Source organism: Aedes albopictus, chromosome 1 (assembly GCF_035046485.1).
Source record: "Aedes albopictus strain Foshan chromosome 1, AalbF5, whole genome shotgun sequence".
Taxonomy (NCBI): domain Eukaryota; kingdom Metazoa; phylum Arthropoda; class Insecta; order Diptera; family Culicidae; genus Aedes; species Aedes albopictus.
The window spans coordinates 110,630,024-110,649,431 of record NC_085136.1 but is presented as its reverse complement, the minus strand read 5'-3'; the positions used below and the strand labels follow the sequence as shown (position 1 = coordinate 110,649,431).

General features: G+C 42.7%; 1 protein-coding gene across 1 annotated transcript in view; it reads left to right on the top strand.

The window, feature by feature from the left end:
- The first annotated feature begins 8,155 nt into the window (after positions 1–8,155).
- LOC109432998 (uncharacterized) overlaps positions 8,156–19,408 on the top strand; it is a 268,730-nt gene continuing 257,477 nt past the window's right edge. Inside the window, exon 1 of the mRNA XM_029858457.2 lies at positions 8,156–9,208. The gene's annotated coding sequence lies outside the window, so the exon portion shown is untranslated. The remainder of the gene's footprint in view (positions 9,209–19,408) is intronic.

Sequence of the window (19,408 nt, the reverse complement as noted above, 5' to 3'; positions counted from 1 at the left end):
ACACTCGCAAGAAGCTTCGTTAACTGGCAGCACATCGAAGAGTACGTTGAATCGCATGTGCTCCGGTGTCGTTCCTGTGCTTCTCCCGGTTCTTAGTGTGCTAGTCTCATGGCCGATATCAACGAACTGTGGAGAAGGGTTCATACTGACTGCACATATCCGGTTGATGGTTACTTTTACTAACATTTCTACCTTGCCTTCGTCGACATCTACAAAATTAACGATCAACGCCAAATTGATAGGCTTCGGATGGTAACATCCTGTACACCTATTCCTAGGACGGGCAATGCTGACATCCTTCGAAGTTCGATGCCATGATGCTGAGTTTGTAGGTGAGAGCCTAGGATTCTTTCCCAAACGAACCATATCCACTCATCAGTGGGGACTTGCCATCTTTGGGGCACCGGGAGGTGATCGAGCGCTTTACTGGTGTTCGCCTTCGAGGACGCATAGACAAATGATAGAATCAAGCTACAGTGCAGCCATCTCCATGGCCTATCTCTGTTCTTGTTGATGACCCTCATCAACCACACTCCATCAAAGATCTCTCCCTACATGCTAGCCAGGGAAGAAATGGGGTTCAATGCACTGGAACTTTTCTGTCTTTCCTCTCCTTAAAGAGACCTAGCTAAATAACTTCTCGCGAAGGGATTAGCCTCGCTGCTACCGCTGGCTCCATTAACGATCGAGCATTATTTTTCACCCCTCGATCATTCATTTCTCGGCATGGGCCGCTCAACACTTCGAATTGGGGTAACCCTGTTTGGTGGAGTCTACCGCCGGAGCAGGTAGATCCGTAGTGCTAGTTTGATCCAGCAGCTAGGCCTGTTGTCTATGCTGTTATCCCGAAGACTGATGCTGAGATACAAAAGCTTCGAAATAACGGCACCATTACACCATACCAGGTTCTCTTGGTAAATATGGTGCAATTCCACTGGATTCATCGAGGCACTCGAGTTGAATCACCATCCACTGCCGCCTCGAACAACATTTTGTTCTGAATTAGTCGGCTGTTGTCACTTCTTCTGTATTGACCTATTGTCTCGAATCATCTCGAAGACTGCTGACGATAAACACGGTTGGTTCCAGTACAATCACTTGCTGCCCAGTGTGAAGCATAACATCAGGCTTCAGCTGGTATGGTAAAGCAGAGTATAGTTGAGTACCTATAGTTTTTATCTTCGCATTGAAGTGTCGTTACTCTCTGTCGTAGATCAAGTTTCTGCGATTCAACAAGGGTGATATCACCTACTGATACTAGTGTCTCTAGTGATATTTGTATCTCAGAAATGGTACCTCCAACGAATGTATCGCAACTACGACCGTACTTCGGTGTTATTAACCGATATCACGGTCGTTGACGAGATGAAGCAACTCCGTCCACTCAAGATTGGCAATCTTTTGCTGGCGCACTTTGATCCCAGTACCTAGAGGAAATTATAGTGGCTGGAGACACCTCCAAAGACAGCCCGATGCCGCAAGATATTTGATCGCACCCTTTTCAAGATTTTTGGTAGTAAGAAGGGATTTCTCCAAGCTCTGGGTGCATACAATGTTGCAGTACGACTCCAGTTACTCCGATCTAGTCTATATTCAAATCATTCCAACGGCTAGTTTCGGACACGCTGAACTTCTATCACGCTTGATTTCTGGTAACATCAAACAAAACGAGAAACATGTTATAACTATCATTGGGCGAGTTTGGCTGAGACATCGATTTTTATAAATCGATTCGAATCGGACCAACAGAATCGATTCACCTTGGATGCACCAGTTTGAAACGATGTTTTCACATCGATTCGATATTATACTTACTTGATACTTGATGGGCTACAACTCGTAGCGGTGAGTCTACGCCAAATGAAGTATCCATCTCCACTGGCCTCGGTTCTGGGCCAATCGCTTCCAGTCGCCCTGAACGTTTAGAGTCCTTAGGTCCTGCTGAACTGCAAAAAGCCAATGTGTACGCGGCCTTCCACGAAGCCGACGACCCCTTCCTGGTTCTCTGCTGAATATAATTTTAGCTTGTCGTTCCTCCGGCATACGAGCTACGTGTCCAGCCCACCGCAGCCTGCCGTGTTGTATTCGCTTCACTATATATCCATCTCTTTATATACCTGGTACAATTCGTAGTTCATGCGACGCCGCCAGATGCCGTCCTCCAGTTTACCGCCGAGTATTGTTCGCAGCACTTTACGTCCGAAGACTCCAAAGGCTCTCCGATCAACTTCTTTTAACGCCCACGTTTCATGGCCGTATAAAGCGACAGGGAGAATCAGAGACTTGTACAACGCGAGATTTGTCTTCGTTTGCAGTCTGCGGCACCTCAGCTGGTTTCGCAGACCGAAAAAGGCCCGATTTGCAGCCGCAATCCGTTTTTTCACCTCGCGGGTAACATCATTATCGCACGTCACTAGAGTACCAAGATAAACAAATTCATCCACAACTTCAAACTTTTTCGATATTATAAAATGTTGCAAAACCATAAATTGATCTGTCTGCAGCATGGAGTGCAAGTTCACAAGATGTTTTTTTTTTGTCAAAATAAATTTAATATCATAAGTTGAGATTGTACATCAAAATGCCCCTGGAGAAATTCCTGGAGGAATCCGTGAAGGAATTCCTAAAGAAATTCCTAGCGGAATTCCTGCAGGAATACCTGAAATAAATCCTGAAGGAACCCCTTGTGGAATCGCAGGAGAATTTTCTGGAGGACTTCCTGAAGAGATTTTCTGAATTCTGGAAGAAATCATGAAGGAATCCCTGGATGAACTCCTGGAGGATTCCTTAACCTTCCGTAACTCGCGCGGTTGACTACCTGCGTCAGCACCACGCTAATGCTGAGTACAAAAAGCGAGATTTTCTCAACGTGTTGTACAAAATACAACAGCGCGATCGCTCGAGGGTTAAAGGAAATCTGGAAGGAATCCCTGGAGAAGAAACATTTTGAGGGAATCCTGGAGGAATCCTAGGAGAAATTTCTGGAGAAATTCATGAAAGAACTCCTGGAGGACTTTTTGGAAAAATTGCTGGAGGAATCCCTGAAGCAATTTCTAAAGTAACCTCAGGAGGAATGCCTGGAGGATCTTCTGGACAAATTCCTGGCGGAATCCCCGGTGGCGAAATCCTTAGAGGAATTCTTGAAGAAATCCGAATGAATTCCTGGAGAAATTTACGAAGAAATTCTCAGAGGAATTTCCCGAGAACTATTTTTAAAGGAATCATTGAAGGAATCGTCGGAAAAATCTCTAGAAGAATCCCTGGAGAAAATTCTTGTGAAAATCCTAGAGAAATTCCTAGAGGAGTTCCCTGATTAACTCCTGGAGGAAACCCTGAAAGAAACCCCTGAAAAAAAATCCTAGGGGAATCCCTAAATAAATTTCTGAAAGAATTTCTGATGGAATCCATGGAGGATTTCGTGGGGAAATTCCTGGACAAACTGCTGCAGCAATTTCCGAAGGAATTCCTGGAATAATTCCTGGATGAATTCCTGAATAAGTAACTGGGGTAATCACTGGAGAAATTATTGGTAGAATCTCCGGAGGAGACCCTGGAGGAATGCCTGGATTTATACCAGGAATAATTTCTGGATAAATTCCGGGATGAATTCCTGGGGCATTTCTGAAGGACTCCCTGGAGGATTTTCTGGAGGATTCCCGAAGAAATTCCTAGAAGATTCTCAGAAGGATTTGATGCAGAAATATCTGGAGAAATTTTTGGAATAATTCCTGGATAAACTCCGGGAGGAATTCCTGGGGAAATTTCTGAAGGCTTGTACCATCTTATGGAAACTCAACCACTATCGGCTAAGAGCCGAAAGGTTGGATATTGAGCTGGAAGCGCGGTGAGAAGCTAAAGCTACTCCAATCTTATACTAGATATAGAGTGAGACTGATGTGCATCTGTATGTTTATTGATGTACTCATTAATAACTTCATCTGTGATATGTCCGCTGGTAGCACTTAAGTATCCTCTTCCCCAAAATCCCTAGAGGATTTTTTGGAGAAATTGCCGTAGGTATTGAAGAGGTATTCCTAAAAGAATTCCTGGAGGAATGCTTAGAGCAATCCCAAGAGTTATTCCCGAAGGAACCTCTACAGAAATTCCTGGAGACATGCCTTAGGGAATCCTGGAGAAATCTATATTAAAATGTCTTTAGAAATTTCTAGAGGAATTCATGGAGAAATCCCTGTAAACGTTCCATGGGAAATCTCTGGAGTAATCCTTAGAGAAGTCCCTGGAGGAATCCCTGGAGTATTTTATTGAAGAACTACTGTAGCACTTTCAGGAGGAACTCCTTGTGGTATATTAAGAAGAATACCCAGAGTTCGTAATTTCCGTTTCAGCGATACGAAATAAGCTATTCTCACGGTGGCAGGAAAGCTCATTTTCATTATTTTGCTTGAGAAACACTTTTCCCGTCCAGCACTTCTTTCGTGAGTAGCGGTTAATGATAATTGAAAATCGCTTCAACTTGCGGATATTTTTTTTTTCGTTTTGTTAAATTTTCTCTCATCAAATTCTCACGAAAATCTTCTCAAAACAGATACGGGGATTCTCTCGACTTTTGCAGTCGGTGACAGCAGCGAAAACGACGGTTTCGGTTTATTTTTAAACCTTCTTCAGGGGATTAAAGGCTTGTTTTCTTGTTAGAATCCATGGAAGCCCATGAAACATTGTCCAACGGAATTCGGATGGCGCCACCTTCAGTTTGCTCGTATCAATACGTTTGGTAGACGCTGTAGTGGTATAAACTGTTCCCTTAGCTTTTAAGCTTATTTTTGCTTCGTTTTTAGCTGAACTTTTTGGATTTTGCTCGCCTACACTTTTATCGACACTTGCTATGGCGGATACCTACGCAACATTGCAAATTTTGCAAACGTATTGATACGAGCAAACTGAAGGTGGCGCCATCCAAATTCCGTTGGACAATGTTTCATGGGCTTCCATGGATTCTAACAAGAAAACAAGCCTTTAATCCCCTGAAGAAGGTTTAAAATAAACCGAAACCGTCGGAAGTTGAGGCAAACTTGTTTTCGCTGCTGTCACCGACTGCAAAAGCCGAGAGAATCCCCGTATCCGTTCAAGCCTACAGTCGATAAGCAATCAGATTAAATCTTCTCAAAACAGATTAACAAAAATTGTGCCTGGGACGGGATTCGAACCAGCAACATTTCTAAAAATAATCGCGCGCTCTATCCACTCCACTACGCCAACCACACAGAGGGAGTAGCAAATTCACTGCATAAAACCAATCATCGTTGGTGTCATAGGAGTCAAGCAAGCATGGGAACACTCACTTGGAAAAAGTTACACTCACTTGCAGTTTTCTCAACTCAGAAGCTTGCAATCGAGAAACGGTATATGGACGACTTTTACCTTGTGATTTCGTCTAAAACTTTGCCGAATAGAGTAGGGGTCGCACACGCATACCGAAGTCGTGAGGGAGCTGCGAAGGCAACTCTCCACGAGGTGAATGTAAATTACACTCGCCTCGTGGAGAGTCGCTTTCATAGCTCTGTAACGACCTTGGGATTCGTGTGCGACCCCTACTTTGTTCGGCAAAGTTTTAGACGAAATCACAAGGCAAAAGTCGCCCATACATCGCTTCTTGATTGCACGCTTCTGAGCTGAGAAAATAGCAAGTGAATGTAACTCGTTGCAAGTGAGTGTTCCCATCCCTGGAGTCAAGGATAGACAAAATGATCGGCCAACGAAGGGCAAACGAAATTCTCGCCACTTTGGGAGTGAGTGAAAAAATATGTTCACTCTCTTCTTGGTGCGCGAGATTTCTCAAGCCAGATTTTCGCTGAAAAATGGCGTGAGGGTGAATTCTATTTCAGTGAGAATGAGCGAAAATTCCGAACGCTGGGAAGACCTGTAGGAATCTCTGGAGGGATAGGGATCTCTAGAGAAATGGCTTGAGGAATTCCCGGACGAATCCCTGTAAGAATATCTATAGGAAACCATTGAAGAATTCTTGGAAGAATCCCAGGAAGAATTTCTGAAGAAATTCCAGGAAGAATTTCTGAAGAAATCCAAGGATCAATTTCTGAAGGAATCTCTGGAGGAGTTCCTGTGAAAAAACCCCAGGAAGAAGCTTGAAAGCAATACCAAGAGGAATTCATAAGGGAATCTCTTAACAGTTCCTGGAGGAAGTCTAAGATTAATTCCTGGAAAAGTTTCTGGAAGAATTCCAGTATGAATTTCTGAGGGAATCCCAAGAAGAGCTCTCGGAGGCATTTTCAAAATAATCCTGGAAGTTGTTCCCGAAAGAATCACAGAAGGAATTCCCAGGTGAATCCCTGGAAGAATCATGGAGAAATTTATCAAGAAATCCCATGATGAATCCCGGAAGCTATCCCATGTGGAATTTCTTAGGGAATCTCACGAGAGCTTTCTTAGCGAATCCCTAAACTAGAAAATCCCTGCTAGGCAGCCAACACAATGTAGGGTGATACCTACAGAGCAGTCATGGCCAAATCGAAGGGCGCGTCGGCATTCCCGGAACGCTTCCCCGAGATGTTGCGAAAGATCGTGGAAACACGGTTTTCGCGCCACGATATAAGACCATGGGCCCCCGTCCCCTAGGGTCAAACCGGCCAAAGCGAGGTCACCCGGTGACGAACGAAGTCCCTTTAGATAATATCCCGTCAAGACGGCATATTTGAACGGCACTCTGGAAGAGGGGCTGTACATGCGGTAGCCGAAGTGTTGTCCAGATTGATGAATAGGAGTGGAAGGAGTGGTGAAGAACATTTACGGGCTGAAACAGTTGGCTCATAGCTGGAATCATGTCTGCATGCTATGCTTCAGGGGTTGTAATTCCAGCAAAGTCGAGCTGATCCGTGTCTTTATACAAAGGTCGTCAACAAGAGGCGCAGCTACTTGCTGGTCTACGTAGATGATGTTCTGGTCGGTTGCATCAGTGAGAAGGATATCGGAGAGATCAACGCAGTCCTGATCAAGGAGTTAGAGTTGACCAACCTTGAAGATGCGAACTATTTGGGCAGTGATCGTTCAGGAGAAGTATAAGATGGAGTAACTAGGGAGCAAGGATCGAGATGCTCTAACAACCGTTACGGCTGACAGTTGTGAGCTTTTGCATCTGGCAGCACAAAGCCCCGCCTGCTTCGATGGTGTGATTCCCGTGTAAATATATTTTTTTAGTAGAATAACTAGCCACAGAAGTTCAATGTCGCGACTGTTCGTGTGACTAACATCTAGTTTGCCACGCCCTTACAGCGTCAGCAGCGGTACTAGAAGTGTCAAGTTAATTTTGTTTACCATAACAAAAGGTCCTCTACAAGATGGACACTTTGAAATAGTAAATTACTGCAATTAAAGTTAGTAAAATAATTAAATAGGAAAACTGACTACAGCGCCATTGGAGTTCTAGTGTATTTCTATTATTTTTTTAGTGTAAATTCTAATTTTCCGTTAATAAAAATAATTTGTCCACATGTTTGCAGAGGAAGCTTTCAGTTAATAACTGTGGAAGTGCTTATAGAGCACTACGCTGAGAAGCAGACTTTGTCCAAGTTGGGAACAGAATGATTATAAGAACAATATTTAAATTACCTCTACTGCTAAGAGCACACTTTTTCATTCTCTTTATGAACGAAGTTTTGCAATATCTTCGAATGTGTCTCAAAATAATCCGTCAAACTCGCCTTTATTATTTCATGTTTCAAGAACCATTTACCGATCGGCCAGCAACTGAACGAAACACGATCGAAACTCTCAGGTTCACTTTCTCACTACTTAACGATCGTGAAGTCGCTCTCCAAATTCTCTGCCCAAGTATCTCTCACCTGGTCGCAGCTGTTCCACTGATAACAGTAGTCTCTCAGCTCAGCTTGACCGAAGCATCCACGCGTGATCCCAACGAAACAGAGAGAAACGACCACCTGGAGAAAGGTGTTTCGGCTCACCAGCAACGGTATCGTTGTTGCTGTTACTGCTACTGCTGCTGCTGTGTTGATCTTGGTCGCGATCTTCGTCCAGCCATGCAAGCGCCACTGTCGGTCGTCCAGTTGCGCGATCGCGAGAGCGCGCTAATACGCCGCGGAGAGATCTCTCAGACGAGAAGAGCGAAATGATCGTACCGTCGCCGTCGTAAAACGTTACTTTTACCAGCTTGGTATCGTACACGGCGGACGGGGTTGCTTTGGCAGCGGTTACTTGGTTGGTTAAGGCTTGCGAAGGCTTCACCAAATGTCAGTTGATCGTAGCAGGCCGTCGGGTTCGGTTCGGAAGTTAGTGGTTTTTAGTGCACAGTAGGCTTTGGACGAACGCGAGAAAGACTAATAAAACTGAAGTGTGGTGTGCGCGCGCGCTTTCGCATTGGGATATAGTCGCCGCGATCACGTTGTTGCAGACTTCGTTTTGGAAAGTGATCGATCAACTTCGAGAGGAGTGGAACGGATTTTTCTGCTCGGCACGGATTGTATTGGGTACTTTGTTTAAGACGATTTGGTGGTCGCGTGTTTTGGAGATTTTTCTTTCCTGTGTTGTGCTGACCATATATCTACATATGATTTGTATCGATAAGTGAGGTGCGCTGGGAAAGTGAAAGAGGAGTGAAATTGTGAAGAAATATTCATCGCAGAAAATCGTATGAATTGATATTTTGGTGATTTTTCGCAAGAAGTGTTGAAGATTGTAAGTTTCAGTTTGAAAACCGAATTGTGCTTGAAACAAAGCAAAAATCTCAAGTGAAAATTTCAGTGTCGAATGAAACTGCATACTCAAACCGGTACATGTTTTTTCCTCGATAAACGAGAAACATCATAAAACTGTGGAGAAAGAGGAAAGTCTTCGACCGCAAACAGTCCGAAGAGTGTATGTACCTAATTGTCTAGGGGGTATTGTGGAGAACCAGAAGCACCCTTGCGTGACGAAAACCATCTTTCCAACGAAGAAAACTAATATTCTGTCCGAGTTTATGTTCTGAATCGACTGCGTCGAGTGGTGGTGCATAGTGAATCGTGTGGATCATAAGAATTGCTGCGCTGTGCTGTGTGGAACTTAGAAAAAAGGGATTGGCCTCCTGAAACAGCGCAGCGTTTGAGAGCGCGATCGTGGAAAAGGCAAGGCCAACTCGATTTACTTCTGCTGAGACTTGGGGGCGATCAGAATACGCGCGCGCGCGAACGGGCTACTACGACCGACGATCAACGGAAGGAGCAAAAGTTAAATTGCACAGGTAAGCTGAACCTAATTTTTTAACCGATGTCGACGGAAAAGAGAAGGGCTGAGCTGTTCTTGCACTGTTGCATGAACTTGAAACTGGAACATCGAAAATGTGACATTTTTTATGCGATTGGATCGAAAAAAGGGGGAAACAGCAGCTTATAAATTGAAACTGACTTTCCTGGTACCTTTCGAAAACCCGAAGAGATTGGGAACGGTTCGTGTTGAACGTTGTCGAATCCAAACAAGGAAAAGATGTTGACCGAACGGGGAACAAATTAGCGGTGGGTTGCGATGCGTAACAAAACTTACAGAAAAAAGCGCTAATGTGACATACTTTTAGTAAACGATTGGTGACCAGACCAGTCAGCAGATCATACAAGTTTGTGAATTTAGAAGTAGAACGGTGAAAGCGTGACTTCAATTCTGAAGAAAGAGATCAATGTCCGATAACTTTTACCAGCTTTATGGTATAACAAAGGCATCCGGAAAATTGCAGATCTGATCGGATACTGTTGATTAACATGTTGAAACTCCTGACATTCGAATTTTCAAGATATTGTTCTAAAAAGTTGTTTTGGTAGGTCACTGTCAGTGCTGAAAACGTCATTTGGGCTAATCTTGATTCAATAGCCCACAACCCATTTCAGTTGCTGAATCTGAAAATATATTTAAACTTAATAATCTGAGGTCATATCCATGAAACAATATTAGGGTACGAGTGCCATCAGTAATTTAACGGTCCCATATTCATTCTATTCGAAAACCAGCGATTACGGCACCAATTGATTCCGTTCTTTTTGTTTTCATTTTTGTGCTCACTTCCAACAAAAAATACAAAAATGAGAAACACAACAAACATTGCTTCAATCCTTTGTTTTTCGTAGGATGAAAATGGGAACCACATGCTTAATAAGGGGACCAATATCGTATTTGCGAAAGTCTGCTTTCTCATTGCCACAAATTGAGCAATATGAGAGGACCCATATAATAGTAATATTGATGTCCGTTCAACCAGTGCACCAATCTGCACTCTTCATTTTGAAAGAAAGTATGACGGGAGTTTTTTTAGTTTTGTGAATTTTAACGGAAGCTGGTTTTGATCTTTACAAATTCCTGAACACAGAAACCTTGCCGAGAAGATGAAGAAATGGTCTGCGGTCATTTTGGATATCGTCCCCAAAGTATAGTTGATTCCTGTCAGGTCATCAACATAAATCGAACAATGTTCTGGAATCTTCGGAACGTGTTGGAATTTTTGCTGCTCCTCCTCCTTCTTGGCGTAACGTCCCCATTGCACAATGGGACCATTTTCACGCTCTTAATTAAAATATCTAAGGATTAAGAAGATAGAGCAATGATGTCTTCGGCAGAGTTGATGGGCATGATTTGCGCCATCTTTTGACAGTAAGAGTTTTCGTATCAATCCCACTAAAAGGGAGATAAAAAAACTTGTTTTATTTAACATTGTTGACGTCTTCAGCAAAGTTGTAGCATGTTTTATTCTAAACAACTTTGGTGAAGACGTAAACGATGTATTTTTTATATCAATGGCGTTAGAACCCTATGTTTAAAAAAAACCTAAAAACACGGTTTTCAATCAATACATATAAGTTTTTAGACCCATACGATGTTCTGCAAAGCTGTATGTATAAATAAATCAACTTTGTCGAAGACATCAAAGCTGTAAGCACAGAAAAACAGACGTCACACTCTCAAAGCCTCTCATCGATCACCTTTTTAACGGTTGATTAAAATTTTTAGTAGTAGATCGATTGGCCACTCGCGGTGCTGGTGTCGTTTTTGCTCCTGTTTGACATTTGCTCACTACCGCCATCTAGTGGCGGCCCGGCCAAACATAGTATACCTATAGGTTTAGTATTGGGCAATTACGTTTTCGTGATGGGCGGATCAGGTGGAGCGTGATCTGGCGAGTGTTGGGCGTGACCGAGGATGGAGAGCTGCAGCTGCAAATCGAGTATTATGGCGGCAAATTGTTGATTCAGTATTATCATGAATTTGATGTGAACTAAATAAATGAATGAAATGAATGATTATAGGAGCAAAAAGGTGCGGATGACGATACCCTTATCAGAATATATGTTCTTTCAAATAAGGATTAATTAATCAGTTCACGATTGTTTGCTGAGAAGATAAGAGCTACATAAAAATCGTTCATAGTACGGTTTAACGACTATACTACATTCTTTCTTGGTAAGGATTTCATTCGGGTGCCTGTACCAGTTATCGCACTACCTGAGGAAAACTGTTTCTACAAATGTCCTCGATATGTCAAATAATTTCTTTGATTTCATACTTTTCGGGAAAAATGAAATAACTGAGCCAAAACTACTTTTAGTATTTATTACGGCATGTGCCAATTATAGGCACCCTGCACCAGTTATGGGCACAATTTTATATTTCGGTTCCATTTCGCACTATTTACATACATTCCTTTGGTATTAGCCATAACTGGTAAATGGAAAATGATTTATTTCTATCATAACTTGAGCAAATTGTGAAGTTTCTATGAATGCAATAATATTTTGTAAACGTGATGTAATGTGAATTACCTTGATACATTGATACCTTGTTGGCTACAAAGTAACTTTACTCCAATGCCGAGCGTATAGTAGAGCACCATCTTCGTTGGTCTTGGGCGATGTTCCTCCAGTTTCCCCGAACGTGTAGGGATCGTAGATCTTCTTCAACCGCGTGCAGCCAGCGAGTTCGCGGCCGCCCATGAAGTCGCCTACGTCTACCGGGTTCTCTGCTGAATATTGTTTTCGCTATTCTTTCTTCCGACATTCGCACTACGTGTCCAGCCCACTGAAGTCTGCCGTATTTGATACGTTTCACAATATTCGCATCTTCGTACACTTGGTACAACTCGTGATTCATGCGTCTGCGCCACACTCCATTTTCTTGTTTCCCACCGAGAATTGTCCGCAGCACTTTGCGCTCAAAAACTCCAAAAGCTTTTCGGTCTACCTCCTTTAACGTCCACGCTACGTGACCGTAGAGGGCAACCGGAAGAATCAGCGTCTTATACAGAGCGAATTTTGTTTGCGTTTGCAAGTTACGGGACCTAAGCTGGCTACGCAATCCGTAAAAGGCCCTATTCGCAGCTGCAATACGCCTTTTCACTTCACGGGAAACGTCATTGTCACATGTCACAAGTGTTCCAAGATAAACAAATTCTTCAACAACTTCAAACACTTCCCCATCAATCACTAACTCAGCACTAACACCACTAGGCCTGCTTCTGTCTCTACCCGCTATCATGTACTTCGTCTTGGTAGAGTTAATCGTCAAGCCTATCCTCGCTGTCTCTCTCTTCAGAGGAGCATAAGCTTCCTCCACTGCCCTACGATCGATGCCGATGAGATCAATATCGTCCGCAAAACCGAGAAGCATGTGCGACCGTGTGATGATAGAGCCATTCCTCTGCACGCCTGACCTCCTTATCGCTCCTTCGAGTGCAATGGTGAACAATAAATTTGAAAGAGCATACCCCTGCTTCAATCCATCCAAGGTAACAAACGACGTAGACACTTCGTCCGCGATCCGAAAACTTGATTTTGATCCATCCAGCGTTGCGCGTATCAGCCTAATTAGTTTACCCGGAAAACCATGTTGTGACATTATCTGCCAAATCTCATTTCTTTTCACTGAATCGTACGCTGCTTTAAAATCAATGAACAGATGGTGAGTCTGCAAGTTATACTCCCGAAATTTATATAGGATTATCCGCAGGGTAAACATTTGATCCGTCGTTGATCGGCCCTCACGAAAGCCAGCCTGGTATTCGCCGACGAAGGACTCCTCAAGAGGCCGCAGTCTGTTGAACAGGACACGCGACAGTATCTTATACGCCGAATTTAAAAGGGTAATCCCTCTGTAATTGGCACACTTCAGTCTGTGCCCTTTCTTGTAGATTGGGCATATGAGGCCATCCAACCAACTAGTGGGCAATTCTTCATCCTCCCAAATCTTTATAATAATCTGATGGATTGATTGATGTAGCTGGGGGTCGGATCACAACGTCCGAGGCCATACAGTCCCGTACGTCAAGTCGCGTTTTTTTACGAAATAGCGTCCAAAAGTTTGGATGCGTCATAATATCCTATGTGCCTTCTTTCCTTGGACTTCGTGGCGTATCTGCAAGTTCGGACGTTATGTCCCTAAAAAATGCGCCATAAAGTCCTGGGACTTTATGGCCTCGGACGTTATGATACTGCGCCAGCTGGGGGTCGGATCACAACGTCCGAGGCCATACAGTCCCGTACATCAAGTCGCGTTTTTTTACGAAATAGCGTCCAAAAGTTTGGATGCGTCATAATATCCTATGTGCCTTCTTTCCTTGGACTTCGTGGCGTATCTGCAAGTTCGGACGTTATGCCCCTAAAAAATGCGCCATAAAGTCCTGGGACTTTATGGCCTCGGACGTTATGATACTGCGCCGAAGAGAGTGTTATTGCTGAAGCGCAGGAAAGTATGGACAGGAACGATATGCTGAGATTTTATGCAACTTTCAATGGCGCGCGGCAAAAGACTGCGCCAGTGCCCGCCATGTGCAATGACCGGAAAGGAAATTTGCTGACAGACAAAACAATGGTGGCAGCCAGGTGGAAGGAGCACTTCGAAGATTTGTTGAATGGTAGCAGCGAAGGAGCACACAGGAACAGGATTAACATAATGGATGACAGTCAAGCAGTGGAACCACCAACACTGGATGAGGTTAAAAAGGCCCTTAAGGAGCTGAAAAACAGCAAGGCTGCTGGGAAGGACGAGATCCCGGTCGAACTTCTTAAGCACGGAAGCGAGCAGCTACATGGCGCAGTATCATAACGTCCGAGGCCATAAAGTCCCAGGACTTTATGGCGCATTTTTTAGGGACATAACGTCCGAACTTGCAGATACGCCACGAAGTCCAAGGAAAGAAGGCACATAGGATATTATGACGCATCCAAACTTTTGGACGCTATTTCGTAAAAAAACGCGACTTGACGTACGGGACTGTATGGCCTCGGACGTTGTGATCCGACCCCACTCTCTTCGTGTTGCCGTTTTTTCCTGCGGTGTGTAGCAATGCTAAAAGACGTTATGTTTCGGAGGAGTCTAGATCTCAAGTGACGTTTATTTATGTATACATTCTTCAACCCAATTCATAGCCTACTACATCCCTCCTTAACTTTAAATAAAATTGGAATAATGTGTGCAATGTCTGTTTTTGTTAAACCTTAATTCTGAATGGTGTAATGTGTATGTGAATACATTTTTCATGTATAAGGAGTCTATAAACTGAGTAATAGCTTCAACTTCCGTTACTAAACAACTTAACTTAAAAAATATATATAATTTAGTATTGAAATAATTGCCTTGAACAGTTCTTCTGTACACATTCTCCAATCGTAAAGAAACGTGCTTCAAGAGAGGGCTTTCCGGTGATCAGCAGCATTCTTCAGGTTTGAATGGTAGACACACGTATCTGAACAAAATTAAACTATGATTAGTAAAGTCATTTGCGAAATTAAACATATCGATACTTAACCTTCCACATTATTACCTTTCCTTCTTTGATCATCAGATTGAAAATCTTACCTCAAGCATTGAGACTATGTTGTTTCAATATATATTTTTTTATGGGCCTCTTTAAAATAGGGTGTAATCTTATAATCTTGATATCATAATTCTGATGATAAAAGAGACCTAAAATAATCATATGTAAAGTTAACTGTTACGTAGTCAATATAATTGTTATGCTTTCCAATGTCCCTTTACCAAGAGATGAGTTGAAGATCAAATAGCTCTCTTCATCTAATGGTAAACTGGACTGCCAAATAGACTAAGATGAATCTCCTACATCTGGTCTTTTCTAATGCAGACTGAGACTTCATGTTTTCTTTGCGATTCCCATTATCATAGATGGACTGAAGTCTCACTTCCTTCATCTCATGATAGACTGGACTGCCAGATGGACTGAGACGGATCTCCTACATCTGGTCTTTTCTATTGCAGACTGAAACTTCATGTTTCCTTTGCGATTCCCTTTATCATAGATGGACTGAAGTCTCACTTCCTTCATCTCATGGTAGACTGGACTGCCAGATGGACTGAGACGGATCTCCTACATCTGGTATTTCTTATGCAGACGGAAACTTCATGTTTCCTTTACATGTTCCACCACTATAAAAGAAGATTGATTGAAGGTTTGTTCGCTTTTTACATCTTATAGTGAAATATTTTATAATGCCAATTGGACTAAGATTTCTCTACTTCATTTGATGATGTGTGCGAGCTATCCCAAAAATGATGAATTGAAGCACTCAAACCAAATCATAAACTTCCCGTGATTTAATAATGATCACACTTCGACTCCTATTCAGCAGCGGTGAATAAGCATAGAACATTATGGTGAACAACTGAACAACTCATTAATTCAGCTGCTATTCAGTAAAAACACTTGTTTTTCATCCTGCACTCTGAGTCAAAATATGATGAAACGAAATCGTGAAGTCGACTTGTAAAAACACATTATATAGATACATATGCTAATTTGTAAATAAACTTAATAAGAAGCAGAAAAAGGTCTTGTTAAACTATTTTGTAAAGGAATTGCTGCAAGTCGAATAGAAATCTTATTAAACTCTTGAAAAGTGTTTTAAATTATCATTTTCAATACCGATACGAAAGGTTGAACATCGGCTACTTTTTCAATGGATTAAATGCTTTGGCTGTTTTCCTACTCTCCGCATCGACCAATGTGGCGCTAGCTTCTATGCGCGAAAAATCGCTAAAAGTAAATCGCAAAAATATTGTATGGCGAATAGCATCTAAAGGTGTATTTCTCGAAGTGGAACACATTATTCGAAAAAATATTTTGTATCGGTTGTGCACAATGATGACCGGTTTGGTGCCTACCAAATATTTTTTCGATGAAATCTTTTCATTTCGAGAAATTCGAGTTTAGATGCTTTTCGCCATACAAAATAAAATGTTTTTACTCCTGCTGACCAGCATTGAACGCACTCCCTGCCGGTAATCCATTGAAATGCATTTGTACGGTAATGTGTCCAGCATAACTTTAGTTCAGTTATCATGACTATTGTAAAGCAACAATTCAACATGTTTGCTTGTTTATGGCTTACGATTGTTAGTAGAGTAATCATTCAGAAAATTTTCTGCGTTTCTAGCCAAATTAACTAAGATTGTCCTCCTTCATATTAGTTTTTTTTAAGACGGTTAAGGCATCCTCAAGGGATGCTATAAAATTGGCTAGAAGTCGTAATCTCCTTTATTCTTTTCAACGTACTCGTAATAAACCAGGACATATCAATCTACTATTTTTTTTATCAATGTGCAGTTGAACTACTGATATTTTATGATGAGATTACAGTCACTTCCTCTTTATCATTTAATATAACCAGGGTTCACAATTATTTAAGTTGAAGCTTTTTCACTAAAATGTCTACATATTTCCGCCAAATCGTGTGCTTCACTTTATTACTTTATAACATTTAAAATACAGCATGTATTATACATTACATCTGATTCCATCGTTTGATGTACTGCAATCACTGATATATTATTTGGACTTTTATAAAGTACTAGTTGTCCCGGAAAACTCTAGATTGGTTTCATTTAAATCATTTCGAGTTTCTTGTGAATCATACAGATTTTAGTTCTTCAATCATGGCAACCAATGAAAATTTTCAAACAACTCATCTCCACTTTTTCAGCATATGTATGAAATACGGAATATCAATTCTTATACATTTGGTATTTTGACTTTTGTTTATATGCGGACTAGAATTCAGCATTCTCTTCGCTTGCATACCAGATGTACGGACTGGAATTCTCGGTTCCCTTCGTTATTCTGGGTTTTATGTGCGGACTGGAATTCTACACTCCCTTCGCTGGAGAACCAGGTGTACGGACTGGAATTCATCATTCCCTTCGTTATCCTGGGTTTCAATTGCGGACTGGAATTCTACATTCCCTACGCTAGAGTACCAGGTGTACGGGCTGGAATTTTTGGTTCCCTTCGTTATCCTGGGTTTTGGTTTGCTGTTGGTTTTGCAATTGTTCTCCTCGCTACTCCTACAGTGGCCGTCTAAAGAAATTGATGCTCTTTAGATTTTCTTTTTTTTTAAATAAAACAACTTTATCCTCGCCGCCAATGTAGCAATGCTAAAAGACGTTATGTTTCGGAGGAGTCTAGATCTCAAGTGACGTTTATTTATGTATACATTCTTCAACCCAATTCATAGCCTACTACACGGTGGATTCGTTTCTCTTCTGCTCTTGCAACCCTGCACCGCTCTCTGTTCTGTCGGGTACCGGCCACTAGCATTCGACTGCTGGCGGCATTCTTTTCGTTCGTCGCTCGTTGGCAGTCCTCGTCAAACCAACCATTACGTTGGCTGAGCGGTACCAATCACCTCTTGCGCTGTTGTTGTCACTGCTTCGTGGATACTTCCCCACAAGCTGTTGACATCTCCAGATCCGTTGGTCTCTCCTATCCTCTCGTCTAGTTTCTGATGGTACTGTGCAGCAACCCCTTCGGCTGACAAGCGCTGGATATTGAAACGCATCGTCCTGTTGTTTCTTGAACTCGTGACGCTGGATAATCGCGCCCGAATTTTAGCGGCTACAAGATAATGATCCGAGTCGATGTTCGGGCCTCTGTAGGACCTCACATCTATGACGTCCGAGAAATGTCGCCCGTCGACCAGTACGTGGTCTATCTGGGAGCAAGTGTCACCACTCGGGTGTCGCCAGGTGTGTTTTCGGATATTCTTACGTGCGAAGTAGGTACTGCTGATTGCCATCTCTCTAGCAGCAGCGAATGTCACAAGGCGCAGACCCAGACGCGCCAACTTGGTCAAATTATTGGGGGGGCAAAGCCTGGTTTTTCTGATTTTTTGTATGGGAAAATCGAAAAATCGTCAAATATTGGGGGGGGGGGGCAAAACCATGCTTGCCCCCCCTAAGTTGGCGCCTATGCGCAGACCATTATCGTTGGTAACAGAATTAAGGCTTTCCGTTTCAATGACAGGCCGAAAGAAACTTTCTCTGCCGATCTGCGCATTTGCATCTCCGATGACTATTTTGACATCTTGTTTTGGGTACTCTCCGTAGGCCTTATCAAGGCTCTCATAGAACTCATCCTTCATGTCATCGGGTTTGTCGTTCGTTGGCGCATAGATGCTGATCAGGCTGTAGTTGAAGAACTTGCCCTTCATCCTTAACACACAGATTCGGTCGCTTATCGGCTTCCACCGAATAACTCGCTTCATCTGCTTCCCGATCACTATAAAGCCAACTCCGCGTTCTGCCTTATCGTCGCCGCTGAATGAAGTGTTGGCGATGGGATCCACGGATTGAATCAATCCGTTTACTCTACTATTGCTTTTCTGGGTGTTTGAAGGTTTTCAGCAGGCTACCTTACCGGGGCCGCGCTGCCTACATTGCGTTGAAGGGGCTGCCTTCTTAGGTATCCAGCTTTTTACGCTGGCTATAAAATGACGAGGGGTGATTCAATTCAGACATTTCTTGCCGACAGATTTTATAGTTTATTCTTAGTAGGCGACAAACTTAGGTTGTTGATTCAAGTGTCAAAAATTTTCACCGGTATGTTTCTAAATTTCTTGGATCTTGATTCGTATATGAATGGTTTGATTAATTGCTTTTCTTTTATGATTTTAGGCAAATATTGGATCATTGGATATAAATAATTTACAGATGATGAGTAGGTTCAAGAATAAATTCTAGAAAAAATAAATTATGAGACTTTTTTTCGACCCCGGAACCACTCAGTCCCAGAGAAAAGGCACCATGGTAAACCGACCTCTTTTGGTCTCGGGACTCAAGGTGGGACTTCATTAAGGCGTCGGATTGTCGTGGTGGCCTGTCTTTGCCTTGACAAAGGTGGGCAGCTTGGTCGGAGCGGTCGGAGGCACTTTAGCGAGGTGACTCAGCAGCGGCCGGAAAGGATTCCTCAAGGTGAACCGAAGGGTGGGGTCCGAACGAGTTTTGGTGGTCACAATTATCGGCATTGCAACAGCGGCAGTTAGCGAGATATAGGTCGGATCATAGTTTCTCGTCTAAGATACCATAAAGCGATTCTCATTGTGACCGCACAGGGTTTGCTCGAGAACTAAGAACTGTTAGCTTACAAAATACAATCTACACGACTCCCATTCATACC